The following is a 16890-nucleotide window of genomic DNA, read 5'->3' as shown; positions in this document are numbered from 1 at the left end:
GAATGACAAAAAAGAAAAGTTAATAACAAAGTCGCACAAATAATTATATAGTTTTACAAATCAATAAATTAGCGCAGGGAAAAAGTGAATCCCGCACGTTGTAACGCGGTAAGCGTATTAGTTTTACTTGCCTTACTTCCCGATGTCAGTGCAGTCAGCTGCTGGTTCACAAGCGTTTATATTGAATGACAAGTAATCGATATACATACATATGTATGTACAAATATGTGCATTCTTGTTTGTCACACATCTGGCTTCGTTGTAAAGATTCCCCTAAAGAAAACTACTGTAGACTTTTGTAGGCTCTATAGAACTTTGTCTTCTTATAATTCTGCAGACATATGGTTCCCATGGTTCACTGCTTGACCAGCTGCAAATTGTGGCACATTGAGGATTCTCATTTTTTTGACGACCACAATATTTATTTAAAAATTCAGCACGCAAAGTTTACGGTGATTCTTCACTCTTGAAAGCTTGTTTAAATAATGGACGGTGGAGAGTCGACAACCGCTTTTTAAAGTTGAAATAAGAAAGAAAATATATAAAAGGTTTTTCTATCGCAACTTCTTACAATTCGCTAATCGTCCATAGTTTACGTCTACATTTCAAAGACATAAGTATTCATATAATATTTCATTGTAAATTTTATACATACAGTCATGTGAAAAACTTTTAATAATGTGAAAAATATTAGGAGTACAACATATTGACTAGTTGTTGGACAATTTTCTTTGTATGAAAAAAAATAATAATAACACCATTGCCCAAAAAAATTATCAAAAATCAACGAGAGTTCTTAGCCACTTGAAACCAGTGACCGTAACAGTTACAACTTATTTTAAAAAACTCGCTCTTTAACAATTATTTTTTTACTTTTACTTAATTACTCCTTAAATACCAGTTTTTTATGATTTTTATTTTATATGTCCAAAAAACAATTTTTTTTTTCTAAATAATCTGCACATAACAGTTATTTTTGGTTTTCCAATTATATATCTTAGAAAACAGTCAATGACTTTTATTTTTAAAATCTTACTTATAAAAGTCATTTGTATAAGGCTTAGTAAACTTTGGTTCTTCAACACATAATGACTTTTAAAAATATGACTTAAAAAATAAAAGTCGTTGACTGATTTTTATTGATGACTTTTATAAATAAAAGTCTTCTATAACTGTTATTTAAGACATGTAATATAAAAATCAAAAATAATTGTTATTTTGGATTTATAAAATAAAAATTAAAAATAATTGTTATTTTTCTTAATTTTGCATAAATATTGCAAATAAAAATTTATTTTCAAATTTAATTCTAAGTGAAAAAAGAAATCGATTGTTATGTATCACTTAGATGTAGAACACTTCCTTCATAGTGAATTTTTCAATGACACTTTTCATTAATAACTGTTATGTTCGGCCCCTGCTTGAAACTGGTTTTTATTAAGCTATGAAACTGCATACTTAAAATTTTCCTACGCAAGTAATAAAGAGTTCGTTGTTGTATTTTTTTTTTATTTTTCAAATTTTTCTACAAAATTTTAAATTTGTACTTATTTGGTTTTTGCCTAATAATGAGCTGTATTTTTATAAAAGAAGAGAATAATCATTAACCAAAACACAAGGAAAATTGCCAAAACTGGTCAAAATGTTGTGTCCATATTATTTATCCCATGACTGTATGGCTACTTTTTGAATGACCAAAAATATATTGCCAGTTATCAAGCTTTTACACCACATATTTGTGTACCAGAAATTTATTTTTCATGATTTTTATTTTCAAGTGTTCGTCGCATAAATCGAATTTTTAAAACGACCAAAACTTATGTATACTTATGACTAGAACAAAAATTTATATCCGTTTTACAAGTGACCAAAAATTTATGTCCATTATATAAATGTCCAAAATTGTATGTTAAGTTTTTGAATAGCGAAAAATTTGTGCCCAATTTGTAAATATATAATTAAGAATGTATGTATGTATGGCCAGTTTTTATTCTCAAGTATCCATATTTATATGCAAATTTATACATCTCATTAACTGCTAGCGAGCTGGAAACTGCTATTTTTTATTTTTGTAATTGACAAAAGTATACCACAAAAATGTCAGTAAATTCATATTTTGCATAAGTTTCGAAACTCCATTTCTTTAGAGCCTGTCAGACGTGGCAATGTAAAATATTTCGAAAACGCTATCAATTTGAGAAAATTCAGAAAGCAGCTGCATGAGCAGGCACACATTGCATGTAAAGTGTCTTTGGAATGAGATTTATTATTTCCGAAAGGGCGAATCGCAGATTACTAGTGCAGCACGAGCAAGTTGAAATATATTTCCGAAATCGATCTGAGCTCTCTCCATTACAGACACATCAAACACATGAAACGGATTTCCGAAATGTGGCAAAAAGCTCTTTCTGGTTATTCACACATCGCAATAAAATTTCTCTTTCTCAATTTGACAGCGAATTGCGTGGAAAAATTGGACACGCTGTTATCAACTAATTATTTGTTAATTGCTTTTTTAAATTGTAGATATTAACGGTTAATTATAGCGCCAAATATGCCGGTGATTCGCTAATGATGTTCGCTTACAACAAACTTCAAACAAATATCTACAATTGGCTTTCAAGTTTCAACCTTTCATTAATAAGCAATATGCAAGCATCCGTATCTGTACCTATAAACTATGTATACAAGTAATGAGCATCTGGTGGTGGTGATCAGACACGCATCATTAACTCAACTAATCCCAGTTAAAAGCTAAAGATATTAATTAATGCTTTTAGAATATGTTGCTGTCGTTTTTATTTATATAACAAGAACAAACGAAAGATATTTTGCGGTATTATTTTTGCTAATTTACATGCGTATGTAATTACAATTTTACGCTTCCTGCAAATGGCAAAGACGAGAAGCTTTTTCATGACAGTAGTCCAGTTGGAGGCAAACACTTTAGAAAAAGGTCAGCTGCTTATATACATATATTTTATTTTTCATATCATGATGAAGGGGCAAATTCACTCTTCACAGTTGAATGCTTCTAAAGTTGAAGGCTTCTGAATTACGTTGTGCGTAATTTTGCATTTTTCAATCAAGCATTAAAGCAATAAAAAAAAAATCTGAATTTAAAGGTGGTACTTATAATCTGTATGTAGGCATGTATGTCTAACTATAGTTTAACTATTATTTAGAAAATATTAATAAAAACTGTGATTTGATTGCTCAATTAAATGAAATTTTCCATTAAATACTTGACAGCCTCGATAGATTCACCGCCCATTCGAACAGCATCGCAAATTATGTTATAATTACTCGTATAACCTCGATTGGCTAGTTGGGTATGACATACATATGTACTATTTCAAGTAAAGATGGTGAATGGGAAAGTATCGTTAGCTATGCAATATAAACTGGAAAAGATTTGATGAGTGCATGATAACCAGAGACCCGATTTTTTATGTTTAAATTTTATTCTGAAGAAAGCGTACTATGTGACAAAACGAAAGCTCATGAACTTTCCAAAAGTTATCGCAGTGCGACTAATAAGCGATAGTTTTGGACAGTAAGCGCTTAAAGCTCTCTTATTGCGAACGCGTTTTCCCGACTTCAGCGGCCAGCTGCTTCTTAAAATATAAACAACGCAATGTTTTTGATTGAATAATGAACAAATTTTCACACAAATACAGAAAAAACTGTTATGTTTACATTAAAAAAATAATATTAATAATAATAATCTCAATTTCAACTCCGTACGCTAGACCCCAAAGGATAGATGGTTAGGTTAAGTTAGGGTGGTTTCCCCTTGTCAAGCGGCTCACTTAGGCCATGAGTTGTGTTACTTTGTGATGTCACTTCATACCTGGCTCATCACATGGCCTGGCACCCAAACAAGTCTAACAAATTAAGCCCTGTACCGACCCGTCAAGCTGCGACCCTTCCATGTAAAAGTTCACCGGTGTTTCCTTCCAACTGCTGCCTTCCATCCACTAATCCCTTAATGGGATGTGCGTGGAGAAAAATTTAGCTGGTGCAGGCTAGTCACGTGTTATCCGTGCTATCAGGAATGAAATCGAAATACTATAATGTTAGGCAATCGGTGCCCTCATTGAAGCCTTGTTAGCTCTCTTCTCGATACATGGCTTTCACAACAGCTTCCCATCAAAGAAGAGTCAATCTCAGGTGAATGCCTTAAAGTGTGGGGGCGTCTTGAGTAAAGTCATAAAGGGCATCCAAAAATTTAGCCCTCCCTAAAAGTACCACATAATCCGCATAGCCAATAACCCGGGAACCGCTACTTGTCAACTCCTCTAGCAGATCATTTGCGATCACAAGCCAAAGGTAGGGTGAGATGCATACCCCTGTTTAACTTACGCTGGATGGTGGCACCACCTCTCTCCGCCGCGACAGCTTTGTTACATGGGGTATTTGAGCTTTGTTAAAGCCCCCTTGATGTCGACGAAGGCACCCACAGTGAAGTCTTTGTTTATGAATCGAATCTACAATAGGGGGGGGTCGAAAACCCAAAAATTTTTGATACGAAAATTGCATAGGTCTTAGAAGGTGCTATTTTAATCCCTTATTATAGAAAATAAATCCTGGTTCTCCCCGACAATATCTTCAGTCTGCGTAATGAACTTGAAAAATTTAAAATAAGAGTGGGACTACCAATTTTTTTTTAAATTTTACAACGGCTTGTGTAGATCAAATCCAGAACTTATTTACTATCTTAAAATCATAAAAAAATAGATTGGGCAAATAAAAAATAAGTAACATCAAAATTTTTATCAATTAATAAATTAAGTAGGAAATCAACCTTGGCCTCTTCCTGGGCAGAAATTTCATTGTATAAGACAAACCTCGAACTGAGAAGTAAGCTAGTAATTTTTAAGCAAAAAACAAAACCGACGACCTCAGTGCTCATTTAAATTGTTGGGATTACCGTTAATTTTTTCATAACCCAATTATTTGAAGAACAGCAAATTCGTATGGGATCACCCTTGCCCGACCCTCTTTCCGCCAAAGAATTATCGAAAATGGTTTACGTGGTCTAAAGTTAACCGGTAACATACATAAAAAAAGAAAAAATTTGTGCGATGAATTAATAACTTCGTCCTTTTTTCGAAGTCGTTTTAAAAATGGGCGGCAGAACTAATGTCTATAGTAGCACGCCAAAGCTGGGCTGGGATGGTGATCGAAAATACTATTGGCTTTCCGGCGAATGACTGATTTTGCTGTTATCGTAAATACATATGAATCTGTATATGTACATATGTATTTAAGTAATTGACGGAACCAAACTCTTTTCTCACTCTAAGTTAACTAATTAAACTATGTATGGCTCTATCGGGGATCTCGATGAAGCCAGCCACTAAAAACTCGGCCTAACCTCTTGAAGTGCCGCAATTTCATAAAGTATTCGATGTAGAATAGCACAGTGCTATATTGATATCACGCAACATGAATTATTTCATGAAACATGTGACCTAACTTAAAATTTGGAGAAAGTAATTTCAATTATTTACCTGTTGTTAAGTAATTATCAAACATTAGTTTCCACTAGAAAGCAATTTTGTTTGCAATCTATAACTTACTTTACTCATACATACATAACACTCATATCATCAAGCTATCAGCGTATTAAATGGTTACAAGGGGTTAATTGATGGTTAGTGGGCTGAAGAGGTCGACACGTGTTTGGCTCGAAATGTCAGTGGTAGTACTTTTGCAGAGTGGAAATTTTTGAACTAAACTATTTTGAATGCTCACAAACGCGGCGTGTAGGCAATTTTTTAAGCTTGTTAAGCAAAGATATCTAAGCATATGTATATGTATATGTAAAAGGTGTAAATTATTTGTGCCTTAGTCGACGTTTATGTGAGTCACTTCGCACATGGCTACTGTTTAGCTGTGAACCGCTTGCAAGGCAGGCGAACGAACGGTTACACAACCGGTTTAAACTATAAATAAACGTAAACTAAAATTTTGAAGCGTTTGGTTACTAACTAACTGAATAAAGTTTTGTTCATTTCGCTAACTTTTTGTTTGTCTTCAAATTCTTGCCAAACTGGATGAGATTAATATGAAACCAATAAACTTACACTTTGAGTTGGTATGAAGTAGATTTAAGTTTATTTTAGTCTGGAATGCACAAAGTTCAGTCATCAAATGGGTGTAGCAATTATACATAAAGCATTTTTAAGATAAATTTTTTCGCTTATGCAATTTAATTGCTGTTGCTCGTAATTCGAAAAAAATTTTTTCGAATATAAATATAAACTTTCCTTGAAATCTTCTGCGAGGTTGCTGAATTGTTGAAGGTAAGCAATTAATCGCAATTGATATCAACAATTTACGACATGTCCATGTTTGCCTTGAGCAAGCTTGTACTCGTAGTAAGTAAAATATTGAAATTACAATAAGACACTCAATACCTTTTAATTTGTTTTTCTTACATAACCAGCAGCCATATTTTTAGTTTTCATTATATGAACTCATTTGCACATCCGACTTATCTGCCGTTGCTTAAGTTCTTGTATGCTTTTCCGTAAATAATATTTGATAAAATATTACCAAAAACTGGATTTTTCGATTAGCTGGGTGCGGCAGCTTGAACGCAATTAATTATTTAATATTCTAATGAAGAGACATTGCACAATGCAGACTTTGTGGCTCGCATGCGCAAACTTGTTTCAAGTCTTATATTCCCCCTTCATTTCTAAATACATATACATACTTAACTTGATTGCCTATTTTCGCAACTGACACTCAAAGATATTTACAGTGACTCAAGCAAATGATCACGTATTTATTTTTTTAATATTCGTAATGTTTTTCGAGCTAAATTTTTTTTCTATAAAAAATACCGTCTAAGCTTTAAATCAAAGTTTCAAGCTTTATACAAATTTTAGGGAAATTCAACAAATATTCATACAATTTTCATCTTTTTAATCTGAGTCTTTAGAATATTTTTGTGTAGGTAGTTAATAGCCCATGAAATTACCGTTTCAAATGGCTAAGAATCCCGTTGATTTTTGAGAAGAAATAATAAAAAAATAATTTAAAATAAACTTTTTCCACACATATTCTTTTAACCCTTTCATATTTTCATAAGTCATTTGTTTTCGCAATTATGTACATATTTTACATACTTTAAAAACAAATTTCCGCTAATAGCGCCAGCACTTTTATTTAAGTAAGTAAATACTAAATTAAGTTAAAAATATTAATAAATACTCATTTATGCTGATGTCACTAAATAAATGTAAAATGTAAACAAACACTTCATCTTCAGTCTCAAATGACAGGTACGACAGGCGAAAGCTCCACTATGATGAAAATATGTATAGAAGTAATGAACACAAAAAAAAAAACTAAAAAATCGATTACCTAAGACGATGCGAGCTACGTACTAATTGAATTTGCAAACTTTTTTTTCTCAGCTATTTTAGTTTAACGTTCATATTTTTTCCTTGGTCACTTGTTTTAATACGCACATATGCATACAGTGACTCGAACAAATAACCACGTGTTGATTTGTTTAAATAATCATAATGGAGTTTTTTTGTAAAAATATTGTCCGAGCTTTAACAAAAACCATACAAAAAACGTTTTCAAACTTTGTATAAAATTTAGAAAGATTAAAAAAAAAATAAAAAAAAACCCATTTTTAACTAAGAAGTGCGAGTTTCAAGCGGCTATAAAATCGCACTGGTTTTTTATATTACTTTTTTTTTTGTTGCTGACGGATTTTTACACTGTATTCCATAAAATCATGAATTTCTTATGAAATAATGTCAAAAAAAAATCAACGAAATTTTTTCATAAATTGCACTTGTTAAATAAAAAAAAAACCGAAAAACCGTAAAGAAAATTATTAAAAAGCAATTCGGGTTTTGAACCGGTAAAACTGCATATCCAAAAATATTCCAAAGATTAAGATTTAAAAGTTGAAATGTTGATAAAATTTTGTTAACTTTTCCTACATTTTGTATTAAATTTGAGGCTGTGATTTATATGGATTTAGTTTAAACTTGAACAATATTTATATAGAGAAATGAAAACAAAAATTTTACTCTAAAAAACTATGAATACTAAAAATAAATAAATAAACACGGGCTCACTTTTTTGAGTCTCTGTAGATATTTGCACACATAACATTCTCGCATTTGCAATCAGGCGACAACGCGTGGCTGAAGGGCGAGCAAAATGTAAACAAACGTTTCATCGCGTTGATTTATTGAAATGCCTAAGAGTACATAATACAATGCATTCGAATATTTTTTCTGAGATTGTTTTTTTTTAGTAGATACATACATACATATGTATGTATGTGCATTAAAGTGGTCCAAAAATGTACATATATGAAAAAATAAGGTCGAATTTTTAATGCCGCCACCCCCTAGGATTGTTCTGAATATACCCCTATTTTTTTTATTTTGAAATCAAAAAATATTTGGGGAATGCTCACAGCGCTCAAAGTTTTCCATGTATTTTATATGGGGGAAAAAACCACTTTTCGTAGAAATAGTGTAGAATTATTGCAAATCAATATTTTTCGATCGGAAAACTTTTCATGGTAACTATATTTTATAGGTCCTCTGAAACCCCCAGAAAATGCAATGAGCGGATCAATAAAAAATCTTTAATATTAAATAATTTTAAAAAAAAAAAACAATTGGATATTAATATTGGAAGTCTCCTGAAGAGAACCACCTACCGAAAAATATTGATTTTCAAGAATTTTATATCATTTCTACCAAATATTTTTTTCCCCCATATAAAATACATGGAAAACTTTGAGCACTGTGAGCACTCCCTAAGTATTTTTTTTTTTTGGATTTAAAATAAAAAAATATTTTTTTTTCGGCTCAGAACAATCCGGTATTAAAATTCCGACTTTATTGTTTTTGGACAGCTCTAATGTACGTACATATTTATGTAGATAGATATAAAATGCAATCAGTGATGATACGTAGCATAGAGATAACATCACGTATACGCACTGTAGCACATTGAATTGCAAACTGGGTGGACATACATATGTACATATGTACTCATGTACATGACGAAGCGTATCAACAGAAATACAATACAAATTTCCTTTGATAAGTGTTTTTGTTTACGCACTTTGTCGTTGTTATTAACTGCAGTACGCAACAATTATAAATTCTTACTAACTTATCGGCTGGCATTTATCTTTCAACATTCCTGGCTGCTGTTCGGAGAATTATTAATTGACCTTTGTTAGATATCGAGCATTACAAATTAATTCCAAAATTATGCAATTGAAAAAATTTATATATAATTAAAAAGTTAAACATAACTTTACACAGACTTTGCTTAGTTCCAAACCCCACAAAAAATGCGAGCAATCCGGAATGTCTCGGGGAGCAATCGCAAAGCAACAAACTACTAATATATCAGTGGTTCTTAACCCTTAGTGCTGAGGAACCACTAGACGAAATCTCTGTCTTTCCACGGACCACCAATTGTTTGGAGGTAATATGGTCAGACCCAATTTTTTTATTTACTTACTAAATGTACAAACAGTTGAATTATACTCAAGGCCAGACGCATATCGGCAGGAAATTGCTTTCCCGAGTAAATGGGAAAGAAGAAGTTCAAAAATCGTTAAGACTAATTACAAATCTGCGAATCTATCTTTCGAGTTAGGTTAAGTTAGGTTAGGTTAAGCTAGGAGGGCTTATATGGAATATTCCATACTTTCACTCGGAGACAGAATTGTCCATTGTGAGTGCGTATTTTTTTAGATCCTGTTGCGCTCAGTGCTGCTTGAATATCGACAAATATAGTGGCTTTATCTGCTGTAACCCTACTGCTTAGTAAAAAACTAGGCGCCCTTTCATAGCGTAGATCTCTGCTTGGAAGACACAGTAATCGTTCGACAGACGAAAGGACCGGCTGATCTGCACTTTCTTCAAAGGTTTATAAATTCAGTATATACCTTATCTAATTACTTTAACTGAATAACATTTTTTAAACAAGTGGCAACCCTCCTCAAAAAATATTTTTAGCAGTAAAGTTTCCTAAACCTCTTCAGTTTGATAGTCCATATTGCAATATTTAATTTATGTTATTTAAAAATTAATTAAGCTAAAATTTCAAAGAGCTGGCAACCTTCCGCAAAATTGTTTTCAGCTGTAAGTCTTCTTAAACGTCGTTCTTTTCACAGCCATTTTGCAATCTTTACTTTATCTTATCAATTTACTTAAACAAAAATTATCAAATAGGTGGCAACTCTCTAATTCATTTATTCTTATATTTTAAGTTAGACCTTTGTCAATGCATCGAAGAAACCCGAATTCGATTCCATGCATTAGTTTTCGAGTGATGCGTGTACAAACATACAAACAGACGACAGACAGACACAAATTCTAAAAATTTTTGATTTGGCTTCTGTTGCTCTAATAAAGACCCCCCATTATAATTTTTCTTTAATATCTGTAATGTACACACATCGGCCTGTTGCAATTTTATTATATGTACAGATAATTTTATTATTATAATTAAATTTTAATAATTTTAGATTTTGATAATAAAAAGCTTTAGAGGATTAAAATTATGTATTCACTTTATGCAAAGATACTTGAGCTTAGCGCTGCAAAAAAATTAAAAAAAAGGGAACCACCTTAGTGTGGACGCAATAATTAAACAAATTCACAAAACAAATTACCGCGGAAAATCATTGAAGGAAAAGCACCTTCAGAAAACAAAGCAATTTTATAAAAAGCTGTAATTGTTTGGAATTCGAATTGTTCCTTATGCCATACAACTATGTAAACATTTTTTTAAATTTTATGCAGCTCCAGTTATAGCAAATTAGTATCAGCTATTAAATGAGAGCCGCCCCAAAGAGCAAAGGTTGCAACAAGTTTTTATAAAACGCAAGATTATGATTGGCTGTCGCTAATGGCGTGTCGCTACGAAAACAGAGATCTTAATGCATATGTATGTAAGTGCATATCTACGTAAATATGTAAGGACAAATAACAAAGCTTGACTATTAAACGAAAAAAAAAAAAGTAAATAATTACTTTACATGAATTGGCAAGAAAGTGTAACTAAGTTAATAACGAAATGCATTAACACACATACATAAAAATGCACTTACATACACGCGCTCCCAAAGGAATAACAAATAAATACTGCACTAATAACAGTCGTAGCAAATTGTCAGTCCACTGACAACACTCATTCAACTGCGAAACAATCAATTTAATAGAACTGAAAGTGGCAGGTTGTAGTGGCGAGCAGTGGCCAAAGTGCAAGCCATTGCTTGACTTGCTGACTGTTCGACGCATGAAACAGTGAAACGAAATAATTGTTTGTAAATGCTGACAAATATAACTATAGTTATATATATAGCTTACACATTTACATAAGCACACGGCCGGTATAGAGTAATAGAAACTAGAAAAAAAATTCATTCTACGCCTTGCGTGCTCAAGAAATTCAATGAGTGTTCATCTTGCGCAAAGCTACAGTGGCGGCCAAAAACGAATGAATGGTGTTTCGTTTTTAGTATTTACAATGTTTTTCAACCTCATTTTTTTTTTTTTGATATTTTTTTTATAAAAACATGGTTCATGCCTTAACAAAAACTATATAAATCACACTTTCAAATTTTGTGAAGAACTTAAAAAAATTTCAAAAAATTTTATCATTATTTTGAGCTTTTTAAGCAGAATTTTTTTTTCGATAAGAACGGATAAAAAATCGCATTGATTTTTAATATATATATTTTTTTTTTGTTGACGGCGTTTTTCACTTTTTCCCATATAAGCATGAAATTCTTGTCGAAGAATGTGCGCAAAACCGTTTTCGAAAAAAAAAAATAAAAAAAGTCAATGCCAGTTTTATTAAGTTTCGCTATTTATATGAGAAAAACCGCAAAAGCCGTCAGCAAAAAAAAATATTAAAAATCAATGCGATTTTATAGCCGCTTAAAACTTACACCCATTTTACTAGAATTTTATAAGCTTGTTAACTGCATACCCAAAAAAAAATTTTGATAAAAATTTTTGAAATTTTTCTAAGTTCTGTAGTGAGTTTGAAATTGTGATTTATATAGGTTTTGTTAAAGTATGAACCATATTTTTTATAAAAAAAATATCAAAAAATTTTAGTTTGAAAAACATATTAAAAACTAAACACCATTCATCCATTTTTGACCGTCACTGTATTTATATACATACATACATACATATATATACAAATACACACGTATGCATGTGTATGCAATTTTTTCCTTATATTTACTTTAATAATTTATTTATGCTATTTGCAAACGCTAATGTTCGTAGATATCTATTACAGAGCAGCCAAACGTTGTTGTTGATGTGGTCATTTGTATGCTGACAAGCGCAGAGCAGCTATTATTGCTTGCTTGCGCTATTATTCTTTATCCATATGCCTCTCTATATAACTATACAATTATTATTACTATATGTGTTGTCTTTTTTTCTTCATTTTTTTTTTTTTGTTTTTTACTTGTGTTGAATCGAGCTTGTCAATCATTTTATTTTGTAATGCAAATTTCGCACACAGGATATTGCGCACGAATAGGGGAGTAGGTAAGAAAATAAAAGAAAAGAAAAGCAAAAGTGAAGTGTACTTGCATACAAATTTGTAAGGCATTTTATTATAAAATATATACGTCAATACGAAAAGATTATAGGAAATTAGCCTTGTATAGATAGCTACCAACTAATGATAGATAGTAGCTAGATTTTTGCTTTGAAAATTTTTTATTGAAATTATTTTAGCTGACTACGACAGAACGCTTCAAAACGTGCTCAATGGGAATTATATAAGGAACAAAACACTGTGAAACATTTCCAAAGAGAAAAAAGGGCGCACAATACTTTCGGGAACATTTCGAAGAGAACAAAATGGGAAAAAGTATCTGGAACGTTTTGGCAAAGAACAAAATGGGAACTTTCTCTCTCGTAGAACAATTTGGGAAATAAATTCTCAGGAACTTACTGCCAGAGAACTCATAGCAAATAAAGTCAACGAAAGACTTAAGACACGAACTTTTCTTGCACAGAAAATAAAATTTTTTCCATAAATAGACAGTTCACCCTAATAATAAATGATCTGTAAGTTGAAATTATCCACACTTTGTGGTTCTCACTGGAACGATTTTTTATTCCAACACGCAGACTCCTCTCTCATCCTTAACGTTAAGTTCTCTCGATACTTTCGATCTTATTTTGTTTTCATTGGATATATTCCCGAAAGTTTCGTTCTCAATCCGTTCTTCTTAAGAACGTTCGCGAGAGTTTGGCTAGTATTTTGTTTTGTTATGGAAACGTTCTCGAACCTTCTGTTTTCATTTTTTTTTTTTTCATTCAAACTGCTCTCAATGCTTCTGTTCCCTTTCTTGATATAGCGTTCGCGAGCGGAACTAAACCAAAACTGGAACGCATTCTCGCTACCTGTTTTTTTTATTTTTAGATCAGCTCGCTCAAACCGTATAGAGTTTTCCATGAATTTTATATGGAAAAAATTGCGTAGAAATGGTATATTTAGAATTCCTGAATATCAAGAGGCCTATTCAGGATCTTGTGCATATGAATTTGCATTTGCAAAAACGGTTGTCCCATAGCAGAAAGCATACAATTTGCAAATGGAATTTCAAACGCAAATCCAAGACCATTTCCACAGTACCATGAACGGCCCTAATATTTTTCAATCGGAAAACTCTGTTTCTTTTTTTTTCTTGGAAACGCACAGCAAATTCTCCTACTCTTCAGTCCTTTCAAAGTCACGTTGAGCTCATTCTTAACACCCAATTGTTAAATTACTTAAATTTGGATCATTTTGGGGTTTGGCAATTTTTTATATACTTCAATTTTGTTATATTCGGTTTTTATTAAATGGTTTTTTCTTCGATCAAAAATACAGTGCAGCAACATTTTTGGGGACAGTATGATACTGGAGTATACTGGAGTGAAATATGTAATTTTTTAGAACAATCACTCTCACGAAAGAGTCGCTTTGATGCCTATTTTGGAAAGTCTGAACAAAATGGAATTAGGGAGGTCGCCAGAGGGTTAAAAAATTGCAAAAAATTATTTGCCGGCATATTTCACACAAAGAAAATGAAAGTAAGTACCTTACCATAGCACTGTAGAACAAAAACGCCTCGTAATCAGTTGTACTATGTAGATCAATTCGTGTACTCGAGAAAAAAATTTCATTATCCAAAAATTTTAGTATAGCAGCCAAATATTTTTTCTCCAAAATTTAAAAGTTCATCGTTTTTTTTGGGCTATGTGTGCTTTGTATGCTATTTTCAACAAATATAGGCCAAAAAAGCGATATATTTTCAAAATTTTGTGAAAAAAATTTCGCCGCTATACTGAGATTTTTCGATCCTGAAAACTAGTTTTTTCTCGAAAAAAAATTATTAATCCAGTAAATCCTGGCATGAGTCATTGTTCGTATCGCCAACAGATATCAAACCTGATACTATATGCGCACTCTAGATGTGAAAAAATCGGGGATTTTTATGAAAAAAATCGTATTTTTTTTTTAGAATTCCAATTATCAAAGTCCAAGCCCTTAGCCTTCAAAAACATTTGTCTTAATCCGACCATGAGCTGTTGTTGGCTGTTTTGTGCACTCGTATTTTACACTATTTCGTACCCAAAACATATTCTCAGCAAAAATCTTTTAACCAAAAATTTTATGTTTTTCTTAAGTTAGATCACAAAAGTACGTGAAACGTTATTGATTCCATCATTCAAGGACAATACCGAATATTAGAGTAAAAAATTGCAAAAACTCTATTCTAGTTCAGCTTATTTTCGACACCTACTACTATAAAAACTATGCAAACTTGCTTTTATTTTATTTTGCCAAAATTAAGCCGTTAAGGTTGTTTACATGCGCTCAAAGCAAAATCAGAAAAATCCCCTTGAAATTTGTTGAATCACTATTTCATACAGCCAAAAAAAATATTTCAGCATCAGCTTCTCGTTTTGGTTTACTTTTTTAATAAACTGCCAGTCTTTTGTCATCGCCAATTACAAACAAACAAAAAATTCAAATAATTCGCACTTACTTTTTCTCTTGTATTTTTATGTTATATAATTTAGGCTGTGCGTACGCGAAAATATTAGCTGTTTCTAAAAAATCCGCACAAAGTCTTCGGCATCCAGTCAAACTGCCGCTTACTTGCTTTATGTAATCAGCTTAGCTGCGCAGGTTCTTCTATGGTTTTTATTGATGCCAAAACTATAGAAAAAAAAAATTCACCAAAACGTTTAAATTTTTATTTTTATTTTTTTCTCTAAAAGTTAGCACAGCGGTTCTCTGCAGAAGTGTATTGAACGCTCTGTATGTAGTCGAGCAATAGAAATTTCAGGCTTCACACACAAAAGACTGCGGACACAAACTTGTTTATATGCTTAGTTAAACCAGCGGTAACTAAATATGCTCTCAGGTAGCGTAGTAATACACGCGTTGTTCTTTTTTTTTGCGGTTTTGTAATATTTTGTGTTAGCACCTGTAACCGTTGCTCGTTGTTAAAATTTAGCGGATGTCAGCCACAAATTTTTCGGTGGAAAAATTTCGTAAAATTTCGCAAAAAAAAAACAAAAGCACAGCATTCACTAAGTTTTGTATCCAAAAATACTGCAGGTAAATTTTTGGTTTAATCGAATATTTTATTGGTTAGCTCTTTTCGGTTGTTTAAGCTAGATTCTGGTTTCGGTCAGTGAAATTAAATGTTTTCTTAAGCAACTTTTTGAAAGTTTTTTCTTTTTTGCGAAAAAACAAAACCTTGACACTTGAGTGTGTGTGTGTGTGTATTTAACGAAAAATTGTTTTCAAACCGCACTCGCTTTTGAAACTCGATTAAATTTTTTAATATTCCGACATCAACGGCGAGACCACAGCTACACTTGCGTTACGCTTAACCGTCCAAATCGTACTGAAATGACAAGCGAACAATTTCCATAAGCTCAACCAACCGTCGGCACAGCTGCAGCAATCGAAGTGCTTTGAGACTACTCAGACAAATCGCTTTTACTCAACGCTGCAACAGTGCTTGAGTGCTTTCAAGCAGAGGCGATCTATCTGCCTTTCGAGTGCTGGCAAATACTTTGAACTAAATACATAATAAATAAGTAGCAATAAAATTTGTAGGAAGGGATAAAAAATTTGTGACATTTTTACGTATTTTAGATGGCCAAGTAAATTGTCACAGATGTATTTTTCATCAGAAAGCAATGCAATTGCTTGGCCAGCTCTGAAACCACGCAAAGATAATCAGACTCCTGTCTCGAACTTTGTATCTTTGCATTTGAGAGTCCAACTTGTTTTGCACTCGCCTGATCGCGCAAATTTATATCTCAAACAGTTGAGCGCTTTCTACAACGTTTTGGACTTTGTCTATTGATTGGCTGCTTGACTGGCGAAGGCAATAAACTCGTTGCTGTAGTCAACAAAGTCCCCACCAGTGTTGCCGTTGTGCGACTAAAGGGGCAATTTGACCCTATTTTAAGCGCCCATACACTTTGACCGAACTTTTTGAAAATTTTGATTTGTTGAACCTTTTCCAAAATTATGTGCGACTTTGGCCCATTTTCTGAGATTTTTTTGGGAACCATGCTATTAAAAAATATTTCCCCTGTTTTTCGTCAATGACCCCTTTTTGCGACTTTCTGAAAATGAACTATTTTATTCTTCTTTATAAACGTTTGGTTTGGTTTATGAATGCATAGATGAATTACCTTCAAAAATAAATAAAACAGACAGACAACCAAATTTATCAAAATACATAGTCTATATTTTCTTTTTTTTTTTGCTAATAAGGAGATATCTATGTGTAGGAATTTTAAGAAATTTCAGGCAAAATCGAGATAT

General features: G+C 32.3%; 1 protein-coding gene across 5 annotated transcripts in view; it reads right to left on the bottom strand.

Annotated features, from left to right (window-relative positions):
• LOC118736961 (ABC transporter G family member 23) overlaps nt 1-16890 on the bottom strand; it is a 102549-nt gene that overhangs the window by 50528 nt on the left and 35131 nt on the right. The window contains exons 1-2 of one of the 5 annotated variants that reach the window (XM_036467141.1): nt 15530-16028; nt 15086-15258 (exon numbers count right to left, since the gene is read on the bottom strand). The exons of 2 other annotated variants lie outside the window; for them this stretch is intronic. The gene's annotated coding sequence lies outside the window, so the exon portion shown is untranslated. Of the gene's footprint in view, nt 1-15085; nt 16029-16890 lie in introns of those variants that run through there. 2 more of the 5 variants (XM_036467142.1, XM_036467143.1) reach the window with 2 other exon arrangements.

This window comes from Rhagoletis pomonella, unplaced genomic scaffold, assembly GCF_013731165.1.
Source record: "Rhagoletis pomonella isolate Grant_MI unplaced genomic scaffold, Rhpom_1.0 Rhpom_scaffold_00004, whole genome shotgun sequence".
In the NCBI taxonomy this organism is placed as follows: domain Eukaryota; kingdom Metazoa; phylum Arthropoda; class Insecta; order Diptera; family Tephritidae; genus Rhagoletis; species Rhagoletis pomonella.
The sequence above is the reverse complement of the archived record's forward strand: the minus strand, read 5'-3'. Positions and strand labels throughout refer to the sequence as shown.